Source organism: Oryza glaberrima, chromosome 7 (genome assembly GCF_000147395.1).
Source record: "Oryza glaberrima chromosome 7, OglaRS2, whole genome shotgun sequence".
Taxonomy (NCBI): Eukaryota; Viridiplantae; Streptophyta; class Magnoliopsida; order Poales; family Poaceae; genus Oryza; species Oryza glaberrima.
In genome coordinates this window covers 22,288,388-22,304,101 of record NC_068332.1, presented here as the reverse complement: position 1 = coordinate 22,304,101, position 15,714 = coordinate 22,288,388, and positions in this window count along the sequence as shown.

The window sequence follows — 15,714 nt, the reverse complement described above, 5'->3', positions numbered from 1 at the left end:
CCTCAACACCAAGTTCCGCTCCCTCCGCGCTGGCATCGCCGATCGGAATCCGCCGCACACTTTCATGATCGCGCGCTCCTACCTGCTGCTGGCAGAGCTCCAGATGCAGCACGACGCCAAGGCTGAAGCCGGGGAGGCCCTCTATGCCGGCACCAAGTCTTCCTCCGGCACCTCTGACACCACCGGCCAGCCTCGTCCCAAGGGACGGGGCAAGCGTCGTGGCCGGGGCGGCGGCGCCCCACCTGGCGGCTCTTCTTCGATTCCTAGCAGCGGCGCTGGTGCCGGGCACGACGGCCAGCCTCGCCCTCCTGCGCCTTGGGGCTACAACCCCTGGACGGGCTTTGTCCAGGCCTGGCCTTCCCCGTTCCGGGCTCTCGGCGCGGGTGTGTTGGGCCCTCGCCCGCCGTTCCAAGCCCAATAGGCCATGACCGCGCAGCACCTGCTTCCGGCTCTTCCTCCGGCATCTCTAGGAGTTCAATCCACCGGCGCCTGGGACAACAGTGCGCTCTACAGCGCCTTGCAGTCCGCCAGCGTCGCCACCACCACTCCTCCGAGCACTGCGGATTGGTTCCTCGACACTGGTGCGTCAGCACATATGTCCTCCACCCCTGGTATTCTTGCTCATCCCGTCCTCTTCCTTTGTCCTCTTGTATCACTGTCGGAAATGGTGCCAAGCTGCCTGTCACGCTTACAGCTTGCACCCACATTCCCACATCCTCCACTGATCTACACCTTCATAATGTGCTTGTTTCTCCTCCCTTGATTAAGAATTTGATCTCTATGAAAAAGCTAACTCGTGATAATAATGTCTCCATTGAATTTGATCCAACTGGTTTCTCCATCAAGGATCTTCAAACTCAGGTGGTGAAGCTCCGTTGTGACAGCCCGGGTGACCTGTACCCCCTGCGTCTGCCATCGCCACATGCCCTCTCTGCGACTTCCTCGCTATCGGTGGAGCGTTGGCATCTGCGGCTCGGGCACCCTGGCTCTACTTCCCTATCCAAGGTCCTTGGTTCCTTTGATTTCCAATGTAATAAATTAGCCCCCCATCACTGTCCTGCTTGTAATGTAGGTAAGAATGTGCGGCTTCCTTTCCACTCCTCCTATAGTCAGACTCTATTTCCCTTTCAGTTAGTACTCCTACTTCATGCTGACGGCTCCCTCGACAAGTACAAGGCACGTTGGGTGGTTCACGGGTTTAACCAGCGCCCGGGCGTCGACTTTGGCGAGACATTCTCGCCTGTCGTCAAACCAGTGACCATTCGCACCGTGCTGACGCTGATCTCCTCCAAGCAATGGCCGGCGCATCAACTGGACATTTCAAACGCGTTCCTACACGGCCATCTTCAGGAACGTGTCCTGTGCCAGCAGCCCACAGGCTTTGAGGATGCTGCTCGCCTGGCGGACGTGTGCCTCCTCTCCCGCTCGCTGTACGGTCTTCATCAAGCCCCCCGCGCTTGGTTCAAGCGCTTCGCCGATCATGTGACCAGCCTCGGCTTCGTCCAGTCCCGCGCCGACTCCTCACTGTTCGTGCTGTGCCACGGCTCCGACACGGCCTACCTCCTCCTCTATGTCGACGACATGATCCTCTCCGCGTCTTCGTCGAGCCTGCTGCAGCGCATCATCGATCGCCATCAAGCGGAGTTCAAGGTCAAGGACATGGGGCCCCTGAAGTACTTCCTCAGCATCGAAGTTCAGCGCACTGCCGACGGGTTCGTCCTCAGCCAGTCCAAGTACGCCACCGATGTCCTCGAACGTGCAGGCATGGCGAACTGCAAGGCCGTGGCCACTCCGACGGACGCTAAACCCAAGCTGTCAAGCGACAAGGGGCCTCTCTTCCAGGACTCCTCCTGGTACCACAGCATTGCAGGCGCTCTCCAGTACTTGACCTTGACGCGGCCCGACATCGCCTACACCGTCCAGCAGGTGTGCTTGCACATGCATGCTCCGCGCGAAGCTCACGCCACCCTGCTGAAGCGGATCCTGCGCTACATCAAGGAAACAACCGCGTTTGGCTTACACCTTCGCGCCTCGACGTCGCCGATGCTCACCGCCTTCAGCGACGTAGATTGGGCCGGCTGCCCGGCACCCGGCGTTCCACGTCCGGCTTTTGCATCTTCCTCGGCGACTCCCTCATCTCCTGGTCGTCCAAGCGGCAGACGACCGTCTCGAGGTCAAGTGCGGAAGCCGAGTACAGAGGTGTGGTGAACGCGGTGGCGAAGTGCACTTGGTTGTGCCAGCTGCTCGGTGAACTCCACTGCCGCGTTCCACAAGCGATGATCACTTACTGTGACAACATCTCCAGCGTCTACATGTCCAAGAATCCGGTGCACCACAAGCGGACCAAACACATCGAGCGCGACATCCACTTCGTCAGGGAGAAGGTCGCGCTCGGTGAACTTTGCGTCCTACCGATACCAAGTGCCCATCAGTTCGCGGATGTGTTCATGAAAGGGCTTCCTTCAAACATGTTCAACGAGTTCCGAGCCAGTCTCTACGTCGGTGATACGACGGCTGTGACTGCGGGAGGGTGTTGGCGAACGGCTTCATCAGACTCTCGTGGCACGCTCCACGCGCACGACGCGCTCCCCGCGCACGACGCACAGCGCTCCTCGCTCTGCTCGCACCGCTGCACGTCCGTTAGACCAGGGGATTAGTTAGGACGAGGCAGCTCCCAAGCCTTGTTGTACATGTATAAATGTAAGCTCCATTGATCAATGAAAGTCACGGTTGATCCAAATCTCTTTCTACACTGGTTATTCATAGAGCGAGATGCACGTTTGATTAATTGGTTGGACTAACGAATCTTAGCAGTTTAGAAACCACGTCTGAATAACTGCTTATACACACTAAAGAAACACCTAGATTATTTAAAATTAATTATTATTTTTTTCTGACGAGCGGGCAATAGAGCACGTAGAGTATGAGAAGTGCTATACGTACTACTAACGTATGTCTCACCTCATCAAACTAATCACATTGCTTAGATTAATTACCTCTGTGGGTTCAGGTTATGATCGTACGGACTACAGAGTCGTATTGACCAGTCGTATGCATAGTAATTCCGGTAAAGTACTCTCTCCAACCTAAAATATATACATGTAACTTTACATTATTCATATCCAATATTTGACCGCTCGTTTTATTTCAAAAAAATTATGATTAGTATTTTTATTATTATTAAATGATAAAACATGAATAGTACTCCCTCCATCCACAAAAGTTACACATATTACTTTTGACACCAAGACCAAGGAAAAATTAAATTACCTTAGATGTTACAAAATCAAGTAGTGAATGTAAGCATGCAACCAATAAGTATTTAGATGACTCCTTGGGTTCTAATAAAACATTTAATTTATCTCTTCATTCAAGTCTTGAATGCATAAAGACTACAAATATGAACAACTTATTTAGGAAAACTCAAATGTGAAATAGGTGTAACTTTTGTGGATGGAGGGAGTACTTTATGTGTGACTATTTTTTATTGTTTTCATAAATCTTTTAAATAAGAAGATGGTTAAACGTTGGAGATAGATATCTATGTCTACGTTTATTTTAGGACGGAGGTACTATATATACATTATTGCATGATCATCGTTGGGATTGCCAAAGAAAGTTACTACTAAGTGCTAGTCTTTTTATTTTTTATATTTTATTTTAGAACAAAGAAACGTTCTGAGAGGTCCCAAACTAGAGCAAGCTCGTATGAATTGAATATAGGATTCGTCGTAGCTGGCAGTATTTTCAGTTTTCACCTGACCTGAAATGGACCCACCCAGGACCCAGCCAACTATACTTCTACTTTTTCTCTTTTGAACGTACGGGTGTATTTAAATTTGTGTGTGTGATAATGTGATTTACCCTAAGCTTTCCTTGTTCCGCAAAACCAGCCAGGGAAAAAGCCTGCAGGAGAGACGTGCGATGCAACGACTATATACTACTCCATCCGTTTCGAAATATTTGACGCCGTTGACTTTTTATCACATATTTGACCATTCGTCTTATTCAAAAAATTTAAGTAATTATTAATTCTTTTCCTATCATTTGATTCATTGTTAAATATATTTTTATGTAGGCATATAATTTTACATATCTCACAAAAGTTTTGGAATAAGACGAATAGTTAAATATGTGCTAAAAAGTCAACGGTGTTAAACATTTCGAAACAGAGAGAGTGCTATAGTACATGATACGTTGCGAACTGTGTGGTACAGTAGAAAAAGAAAATTAATACTCGACGCAACGACACCTCATTCACTCATCCATCCATCCATGCATATCTTTTCTTTCGTATACACAAAAAAATCACACCAATCAAAACAGGAGTACCAATGTTTTCGGTAGCGTAGAATATAGTACTATCAATTTATAGTTATTGATTTGATAAATATTAGTAGCAATTCAAATATCTAGTATTCAGTATTGCTAAATGCTACAGTAGTAGTATTTGATTTTGGCATCAAACCAAATTTAACCCAAAAGAGGGATAAACTAAGAAAATACACGTCCAAAATCCGAATGGGCTTTTAGCTAAAACGGCCCAACCACAGGGCGCAGGGAGAGCTGCACAGAAATTAAAGCATAATCACGCTCATCATTAGACACTAATTAAGATCACAGTACCATTAGTCACTTGCTTAACACCACAGATCACAATTAAGAAACCGCCTTTCGTTCGCTATAAAAGGCGCACGCCGTGGTGAGGGCGAGGGCGAGCTCTCTCTCACCATTCACCAACCACTCCACGCGCCCACGCCTCGCGCGTCCCAATATCCATATTTAGACACGACTACTTTATTAGACTCAAAAATCAACTTAAATCCGTCTCTAGTCAGACGGGAGCCACTAGCAAGATTCCTGTCGATAGAAGGGACATGCTGCACGTTCTTCAGCTGCACGATCTTTCCCGAAGTAAACTTCAGATCTACCGTGCCAACACCATGAACAGAGGCATGTGACCCATTCCCTATTAGGACGGTGGAACCCCGTGCGTCCTGATAAGAAGAAAACAATGAGATGTCAGCACAAACATGTACATTGGCCCCAGTATCAACCCACCAATTAGTAGACTGATTAACTGAAAAAACAGTAGGTAAATTACCATACCCGCTTCCATCTCCAGTGTTGCCAATAGTCACATTAGCAGACTTAGAAATCTACCCTGCAGGTGTCTTCATCCCTTTGCGCTGTGGACACTTCCTAGCCAGATGACCAAGTTGGCCACACACAAAGCAAGTCCTCTCATCCTGATTAGGATTATTGTTGTTCTTCTTCTGCTTCTTGAAGTTGATGGTCTGCTGAGCTTTGTATTTCCCTTTGCTCTTGTTCTGGGCCTTGTGCACAACATTGGCACTGGACTGCCCACCATCGCCCTTAGACGCGATTTTTTTTCCGAGCTTTCTCCTCAACATCAAGAGACGCTATCAACCCCTCAACGGAGTATTCCTGTCTCTTGTGTTTGAGTGTAGTACTGAAACTTCTTCAAGATGGAGGTAGTTTCGCAATAATGCACCCGGCCACAAATTTGTCGGGTAAGACACACTTAAGGAGTTCGAGTTCCTTAGCCATAGTTTGTATCTCATGAGCCTGTTCGACAACAGAACGGTTGTCAGCCATCTTGTAGTCATGAAACTGCTCCATGATATACAGATCATTGCTAGCATCAGTAGCACCGAATTTAGTATGCAGTGCATCCCACAACTACTTAGCGTCGGTCATATGCATATACACCTCGACCAGACGATCGCCAAGAATGCTAAGAATGCATCCCACAAAAAGAGTAGTGGCTTCCTCGAATTGCTTCTGCTGTTCGGCAGTAAGAACTCCTTCAGGTTTGCCAGTACTCACCCAGAAGCATTTCATAGCTGTCAGCCACAGAGTGACCCTGATCTGCCATCTCTTAAAATGCACACCGATGAATTTATCCGGCCTCAGTGCATCGGCAAAACCAGCCATAGTAAAATCACAATTCCTATAATAAGGTTTTTGGATTGTTGAGATTATAGGCATATAATGATTTAATCTATTCCATAAATAAATCATGACATTACAGATGAAAACTAGCATGAACGCATCATTAGATCTACACATATAAACTACACAGTATAACATGAACAGATCAAATATGCGCAACATATTGAACACGTACCGAGGTGGCGGAAAGACCGGCTGCTCGGTCGAAACTTTTCGCAGGCGTCTACGAAGGCACGCAGCACGCGAGCGAAGAGGAAGACGAGCCGTCGCGGACGAACAGGGAGCAGTCGCGCAAAGCGCTTCCCAAAAACCTTATTGCCGCCTTCTCCCGGTGCAGAACGTCGAAGGCAGAGGTTCCGGAGACCTGCTCTCCCGATCGCAGGTGCACGCCGGCGAGCGGGATGGAGTAATCTACGAACGACGCGCAGCACAGAGTCGGAGGCAAACCCTAGATTGATTTCGCGTGTGTTGCGTGAAGGCGGCGGCTCGGTTTATATAGAGAAGGGTCGCTTGATCAGGGTGCCCGCACGATCTCCACTGCGCGTAACCGAACCGGATAAGTCGCGCGTAACTTATCCGGACTCCACGCCGTTTGCACGCACCGGATTTTTCTGGAACGTTTCCAAAACAAAAACGAATCCGAATTTGCAGCAAAACAAAAGCGAGCGCGCGCGTGTTCCCCCTCTTCTCTCCACCACACATGCTTCAAGTGGCTAGGAGGGCATCCTCCCTTTTAAGGAGGTCCCCTCTCCTAGAATAAGCAAGGTGGTACTAAACTCCACATGCATGCCATCTCATGAGGTGGGCTTTTGTGATTTTCCAAAGAATTAATCTTCGAGTGGGCTAAGACCCATTCATTAATTCCAACAGTAAACATTGGTGATGCCCTTAGCCATCCATCCTCGTTCCCTCTCACCTCTTGTTTGGGCTCTCTGTCTCTTCTTATGTGATGAGTGGGCATCATGCGGGCTCCACTGTTTTTTGTTTCCTTTGATATAAATGCCACGTAGGATGATGACCGAGTCAACACACAACATGGGGTCACATGAGTCGAAAACAATCTCAATTAGTCAATACTGTCTTTGAACTATAGTTCACTGATTTCAGAAGATGAGCAATGTATTGTACCTGGTTTTTCGTTTGAGAAATACGATTGAAACCCTACGTGAAGGATTCAAGGTGGACTTATTCATACTGTGTACAACAATTTCATCGGCCCAACAAAATGCCCATTGACCCAACAAAACAGTTGGGCCTTTTACAAGAGAAATAATTGGGATGTCCATCTGTCATTTGGGTGTGGCATTGTTGTTCATTAGTATGACTGAATCCCACCACTTTGCGGGCTATCCGTTGATTCATAGGCTGTGAGTTCACACTGTAGTTTGGAAGTTTGGTTGAAATTGGAACGATGTGATGAAAAGTTGTATGTGTATGAAAGGTTTGATGTGATGGAAAGTTGGAAGTTTGGAAAAAAACTTTAGAACTAAACAGGGCCTATAGTGTTCTTCCCGGGATCTTGCTATCTGCTTATTGTCAAAGATGACACATAGGTGGTGTTTGCATCTCCTAAAGATAAAGATTAAGTGTTTCACGCAAAATGAGGTGGTAATAACGTGTATTTAATTGAGTTTTAATTATTTAAACTTAAAAAAATGAATTAATATGATATTTTAGAGCAACTTTCATATAAAAAGTTTTCACACGAAATATACCGTTTAGCAGTTTGAAAAGCGTGCCACGAGTATAAAAAGTTTATCTCCGTGTTGTTGGAGAAACGAACCAAGACCATACTAATCTTTTGTGGTACATGCATTGAGATTGTCAAGTACTTGTACAGAGGCCGTGTTTACCCCCAACTTTTAATTTTCCATCACATCACATCACATCCAAAACTTTCCTACACACATAAACTTTAAATATTTTTTTTAAACTTCCAACTTTTCTCAAACTTCCAACTTTTTTCAGAAACTAAACACAGTCACAGTCAGAAACAAAAAGCTCGTCCAGACTCAGAGTTTGCTTTGCGTTGACTGTACCATCGTACTCACACTACACAGTGCATACATCTATTGTAGCAGCTACCTGCTCTCCGCATTAAGTTGTACCTTTTCTGAAACGGACACATATCTTATGCGCACAAGTAATCTCCTGTACACACTATGTACACTAACTAATAAATTTTACTAAAAAATCTAGAAAAAAATATACATGTACTTTTTAAGTACTATCACATTTATGTTTAAAGTCTCATCTTTTAGTTCATTTTATATATGAAGCAACAAAAAAAATCTAACCGATTTATTATAGGCAAAATTTGCTACAAGATACGCAAAAAACATGTAATTGGCTGTGAGACACCGCAAAAATGTGACACTGCCCATAGACACTACAAAAGTTGTGTAATTGGCCGTAGGACACCAGAGGCAATATTTTATAATTTCTGAGACAAAAGAGGGGATAGAATTTTCTAAATGACCTGATTGCCCCCGGTATCGCACCATCTAAACCCGCAGTTGGAGTCCGCTAATCGGGTTGGGCCCACATGTCAGCGAGGTGGTGGATGGGAGGCAGCCAGGCATGGCAACGGCGAGGTTTGCGGCATCGCCGGCAGTGAACGGCGGCTTGGATGAGGTTGCAGTCAAAAAAGAATTTGTAGAGGGGTCCAAGGCGAAGCTACCATAGTCTTCTTGCAAGCAATGGTGAACGGAATCAGTGGTGTCAGCGGTACGGGCGCCGGCCAAGTTCGGGATGGTGGTGCATGTCGTGTTAGAGCTCGATTTAGCCTAAGGGAATGCATGCATGTGGTTTGTAGAGGCTCTAGAGTACTCACCGAATCGCACACAGGGTTCGGCAAGGTCTAGACATCGATGGTGATGGAGAAAGTCTCCAGGCGGCGATTGTCACACCCCAAAGTTCTTTCCCAAGCCTAAATTGAAGTTATAAATGGTCTCAAGAAAATACTTGTGTAAATCAAGAGAAAACCTTAATAAATTAACGCAAATAATAATCGGAATTGGCATGTGGAATTTTTCTTGAATTCTACATGTCAAAACTCACTAACAGGATTTTTAGTGGAATTTTCAGAGCCCTAGAAATAATTTTAACCAATTAAAATTGAGCACATGCAATTTTAATCCCAGGAAAAATCCTTTTTCCTTCTTTTTCCTTTTTCTTTCTTTTCTTTTCTCTTTTTCCTTTGAATGGGCCGCCGGCCCATTCCTCTTTTTTTCTCCCCCTCCTCCCGCTGGGCCGGCCGAAGGCCGAGGCCCAGCTAAGCCGCGCGGGCCGGCCGCCCGCCTCCCTCTCCCCGGGACGCCGACAGGTGGGCCCCACCTGTCAGAGTCGTCCCCTTCCTCCGGCCGCCCGTTCCCATGTCGCCACCACCGCCGAAATCGCCGCCGCGCCCACGTCCCGCCCCCTCCGGGCCACGTCGGCCGCCCCGGTCGTGCGCCGCGCCTCCCGCGCCCACCTCCCCTCTCTCCCGCCCGCGCCCGCGCCCGAGATGGCCGTGATTCGATTTTCGAATCCCGCCTCTCTCTCTCCCTCTCTTCTCCCACTCCCCCACGTCGGCCGGCGATTCCCGCCTCTCCCGGCCACGTCCGGCCCCCTCTCTCCCTATTTAAGCTCCGGCGTCGCCCCCTCTCTCTTTTTCCCCATTTCACCGAACTCCCTCGTGCTCCCCATCGCTCCCGCGCCGTGCATCCACCCGCCGCCGCCTTTCCCGCCGCTCCGGCCGCCGCTAGCCGCCGCTAGGTTCGCCGCCTCCGCCGCCGTCGGGTTCGCGTGGCCGAGATCCACCCCGTCCACCCCTCCTTCGTCGAGGTTCGCCGCCGGAGCGCCGTTCTCACTGTGCGACGGTGAGAGCCGCCATGTCCGCCGCCTTCGGCCATGGTTTCCCATCGCCGTGGTTCATCTCTCTCCCTCTAATCTCTCTCTTCTCCTTCCTTAGGGCACCCCGAATCCCGTCCATCGGTTGCCGTCGTCCTCCCGTGGCTCGTCGTCGCCGTTCGCCGTCGTCTTCCTCCACGCCGGCCACCCTCGGTGAGGCTTCCTCTCCCCTCTATTCCCCTCCCTCTCCTTCCTAGCCGCCGCTTAGCGCCGCCGCCTTCGCGTCGCCTTCGCGCCGCCGCCTCCGCCGCCGGTTGCCGTCGCCGTGGCCGGTCGGCCGGCCTTGAGCCGAGCCGAGCCGGGTCGCCGCCATCCGTCCGATCAGCCCCGGGGGCGATCTGGGCCGTCGGTCCCGTGGACCGGCGCTGGACCACCCACGTGGTCCCGGTCCACGGTGGACCGCCCCCCCCTTTGAGCCGCTGCCGAGTGGGGCCCGCGTGCCGGCGCCCCTTTTCCCTCTCTCTCGAGCCGCTGATCGGTGGGCCCCACATGTCGGCGCCGCGCCCCCCTGATGACGTCAGCCCTGGGATTTATTGCGCAATAAATGATTTAAGGACTTTTTGTTATAGTAATAAACACAGTGAATCTTCTAAAATTCATAACTAATTCATCCGTGCTCCGTTTAAGCCCATTCAAGTCTCAGTAAATCAAGAAAAATGTGTAGAATCCATTAAAAATGGTTTTGTTCTCTGTTTCAATAGCCTTATAGCCTGTTTGCAATGTTTGCCTTGTATGTCGCTAAACTCCGGTTCTTCCGACGCTCCGGTGTATTTCGAGATAGTCGCCGAGGTTTCTCCAGCAGTAGAGCAAGGCAAGTCATGCTTGTCACTTGAACATGTTGACCCTATATTGCAAATGCTCTATTGTTTTTCTTCAAATATTGCATTGTTTTATAATGTTACGATGGGGTGTTTACCTATTGTTACAGCCATTCCATCTTGATACCATGCTCCTTTGTTAGCTTGGGGTTATAACATGAATAGATTTTAGACTAGGAATTGCTTAGCCATGCTTAGTTCCACTAGCACACAATGGGGAAAGCTCACTAAAATATAGACTTTAGGTTCAATTGGTAAGGTTGGTTTAGTACCACCGTTTTGGTGTTGGTTAATTAAAATGAATCACATGGTGGGCTGTGGGTGCATGGTTTTGCTAGTCGCACCCATGGCAGTTAAGGACCGGTTCGCGGGATGCCTTGGAAGAACTTATCGTACTTACCACAAGCCAACGTGGGCAACGGCTGGGCTTGTAGTGTAGCTTTCCTCTAGTCGATGCATCCAGGCAAGGGTGGGCGTGATGGAGCGGGGCGGGCCCTGCGACGGCCTCTGTCGCTTCCGGATTCACCTAGGCACGAGAGGGGACTACCCGTTGCCCACTGGGGACGGGGGTGAAACCTGAGGTGTGGTGTGCTTGGCTAGAGGGGGTTATGCGAAGGGTCCTGTCACGGCCTCTTTCCGGTATGTCGTGGTGGCATGTCGGCACACAGAAACGTGTCGTGGGGTTGTGTCTTGTGGGTACAGTTGTACACCTCTGATCAGAGTAAAACTATTCAAATAGCCGTGCCCGCAGTTATGGGCGGTCAACTAGATTCACCGTGATTAGTCTCACCCTAGTTTAGTCTAATGAAATTGGATTGTATAGGTAGATGGTTGGGCCTGTTGCAACGTGGGATAGCGTTGGACAGTGGATGATCAATATTAATTAATTATTACGACTGTTTAAATCTTCCAACTTCTGTATATAAATGCTCACTTTATGCAAATGAACCACTCTAGCTCTCCTTTGATAATTCCCTGCATCATATCCCCATTCCGGTATGACTTGCTGAGTACAGTGGGTAGTACTCAGTCTATTTTTCCCAACCCCAGAGTACGAGTATGTGTCAGATGGAGGTTTCTCCGAGGAGTAGGCTTCGTCCGTGCCGTCGAGGATGCCTGTGGAGTGGTGTTCCCGCTGCAGTTCTAGTCAAGGCTTAGCTCCTGCTGTCTTTCGTTTTTTCCGCTGCATTTATGTAAGACTTTTATAATGTTTGTAAGACGTGGATCTGAATGTCAACATTGTCGTTTGTGTACCCCGGCCGGTCCTGGACGGGGATTTTAATGCACATTCTGCTTGGAATTCTATTCGGGAATTTCTGGGCGTGACAGCGATGCAGAGCTTCATGACAACGATGATGGCGCGAAAGGGTCGATGAGCCGCTAGCTTGTGGCATGCATGAGCGTGGTGAGGTCATAGGGACAGCACGTGTATAGGGAATCGGGCAATGGCTCACTGGCGTGGACGGATTTGACGAAGATGGCGGTAGACCGGCGCCGGAGAAGAAAAGGTTGATCTCCCTCCTCGCTTCATCGATCTTGGCGGTTCTTGGGCCGTTTTGAAGAGGTGCTCGAGGTGATAATGATGGCGAGGCAGCTTGACCGGTAATGCTCCACGGTGGTCGGAACGCCAAGGTCGCTATGGCGGCGGTGCTCGGAGCATGCTCCCGAGCTCTGGTGGCGAGGTCGCGTTCCGACGCCGTCACTGCACGAAATGGGGTGTGATTAGATGGAATGGAGATGGCACTGAAAGGAGATGATGGAACGGGCAAAAGATAGAGACGACCGCGACTCGATGGCAATGACGGCCTTCATCTTCACCATGGCCGGCAAAGAAGATGAGGGCGAGGAGGATGAGATGGAACACCTCGCATCAGTTTCTTGGCAATGGGGTGAAGAGTGATGTCGTGCGACGTTGCTGGGTGAGCTAGAGGGCGAGGAGAAGCTTGGAGCCGTCGACACGTCGTGGTCACGCAACCTCATCACCGCTGGCAACACCGCAAACATCGCCGCTACCCTACCTCCCATCCACCACCTCGCTGACATGTAGGCCCAACCCCATTAGCGGACTCTGACTGGGACTGGTTCGACCGGACCCGATCGAGTTTAGATTGTGCAATGTCGGGGGCAATCTGGTCATTTGGAAAATTATCTCCCCTCTTTTGTGTTGGAAATTATAAAATATTGCCTCCGGTGTCCTACAGCTAATTACACAACTTTTGTAGTGTCCATGGACAGTGTCACGTTTTTTCGGTGTCTCCTAGCTAATTACACAATTTTTACGTGTCCTGTAGCAAATTTTGCCTTTATTATAACCTTCAAGCTATCTTTTTTCTAGGCTAAAATATAATAAATCTGAGGTTAAGACTTTAAACAGAAATATAATGCTATTGAAACATGTACTCCTTTTCTCTAAGTTTTTTTTGGTGAATTTTGTTCTGTGCATAATGTGTATACGAAAAATTTATGTGCACAGGATACGCTCCCTAACAAAATAGGTAGAGAAGTATTAAAAAATGTTAGTGTGTAAATACCACGGTGCATACAGCTATCTCTCTGCATTTTGTTGTACTCCTTCCATTCAGTGAAACATGTACTAGCATTAGGTTGTACTCCTTCTCTCTATTTACCTTTTTAGTAATAAAGTACATGTACCCAAAAAAGTTCAAAAATGTTAGTGTGCAAATACCACATTATTCATTATCTGAAAGGGAAGTTTCATCTTCCCAATATTCTCATAAAATCTTCAAATCGTTAATTCCTTGTCTGTTGTTTCACAGGGAAACAGTGCTCACTCCACCCAATAATCTCTTTTCGATACTTGAGTGGGTGCAAGCTACCAATCGGAAGTTTCTCCTTAGTTTAATCAAGTAGAACCAATCATCACCCAGAATTATGCCTGTGTAAAATCAAATGCGTTTTTGATTATTATTCTGTGATGAACAATTGGGCATTGGAGATTATTGGTTTTGTTATTTGGAATTTATTCACGAAGTGGTTTTGGAGATTATTGGATTTCACAAGTGAATATACAGGTACTGTTGGATTTGGGTCCGGTTAGACCGGGCATGGGTTGCCGGTCAGACCGGCGCAGCCCGCGGTCTGACTGGCCGACACTGTGTTGGTTTCAGTTTCGGGTTGTTTATTTAGATATCCGAGTTTATTTCATGATTATGACTTCTAAATGGATGCTATATGTATGTAATACTATTGTTTGCTGCTAATGAGTTAAGTTGGAGATAGTTTGGTCTCGGAATATGGTTTCTTTGTTTGTTCCATGTGTAGGCGACTCGATGTCTCGGGAGAGTATTTGCGGTGATGGACCGGGAGTCGGCTTGGGGATAAGACGACGTCCGTTGTGGTCAGAGATCATGCGGGATACTTAGGCTAGAGTTGATGCACATGGTTGATGGAGATTCCATATGGCATACGATGGAGTTATTGTGTGCGTATGGGATGCGGAGTCGAATTTGGAAGGAGTCCAAATTTGGTACATTTGGTTATGTAAAGTTTCTTTCTTGTACTAGAGGGTTTTCTAAGGTGTTTAGGACTCCTAGTATGAGTTTGGTTCGTGGCTTTAGGCTGCCTACCTCATGTATAAATAGAGGGGGAGCATGAGGCTTCCCGGTATTGCTTTAGAGAGCAATAGAGTTGAGTTTTGAGTTAGGGTTTCGAGTTTACTCGAAATTTTTGTAAGGAGTGCTGTTGGTGCACTTTGTAAACACAAAGAGAATCAATAAAGTCGTCATCTACTTTAAGAGTTCTTCGATTTGTATTTACCGGGTTTCGGCGGTCTAACCGGCGATCTACGGGCGGTCAGACCGGCGGGAGCACGGCCGTTAGACCGACGGCGGCGATAGCAAGCGGCAGGCAATCTCGGCGGTTAGACCGGTAGATCAACACCGGTCAGACCGGCGGCTACGCTTCGGTCAGACCGGCTAATCTACTTCGGTCAGACCGATCTCATCGAAATTGAGGGTAACTTTTATTTTCGCTAAAATTTTTTGTTTTTTGGGTATACCAACGATTCACCCCTCTCTGATTGGCTTAGTTCTTATGATTCGATCCTACAGCCTGCTGGTCTTGTAACCAATCCAATAGAACAATCTGAAGAGGTATCCAAGAGCCATGCATGAGATGCCATGATGCTCGATCTCTTGTTGCACCTTGCATGGATGAATCATCACAATACGAAACCCCCATAAACACGACAAGTTGATCACGAACAACCAGCACTAAAAACCTTGTGGATTAAGCCAACCCAAATACGATCAAATAAACAGAAATAAAAACCCACACGTTCTTTGCGTAGGAGCAGATAAATTATTCTTCTTCCTTGTGCAGTCAGTGGATGGGACAAACTGACGGGCATGTACAAAAACACCGCACGAATTGCAGAATAACCCGGATTGTATTGCTCATGAGAACGAAAGCGCAACGGCAGCTACGGGTTGCACAGGAATTAACTATTTATTTATTTTTGATGTCATATTTTTCATCAAAATGTAGTTAGATGTTTGTTACACTATATTTTCATATATCTACGCTGTAAATTTTTAAAACTTACGTGCACTCATTATATCTACACTTTAATTTTTAAAACTTATAGTACATACTCACTCCATTTCATATTATAAATTGTTTTGACTTTTTTAAAGTTAAATTTTTTGAAAGTTTAAGTAAGTTTATAGAAAAAATATAACAATATTTATAGCACTAAATTAGTTTTATTGAATATTGCATTGAATATATTTTGATAGTTTATTTTTTTTATGTTGAAGTAGTTTGAGTTAGGAAAAAATTGAAATGTCGGTACTCATTCCGAATTTTAATATATGATGCCATTGACGTTTTGACCAATCGTCTTATTCAAAAAAATTTATGTTATTATTATTTATCTTGTTGTGACTTGATTTATCATCGAATGTTCTTTAAGCATATCGTAAATATTTTTATATTTGTAAAAAAAATTTTAATTAAGATGAATGGTTAAACCTTAATAAAAAAAATCAACGGTGTAATACTTAAAATA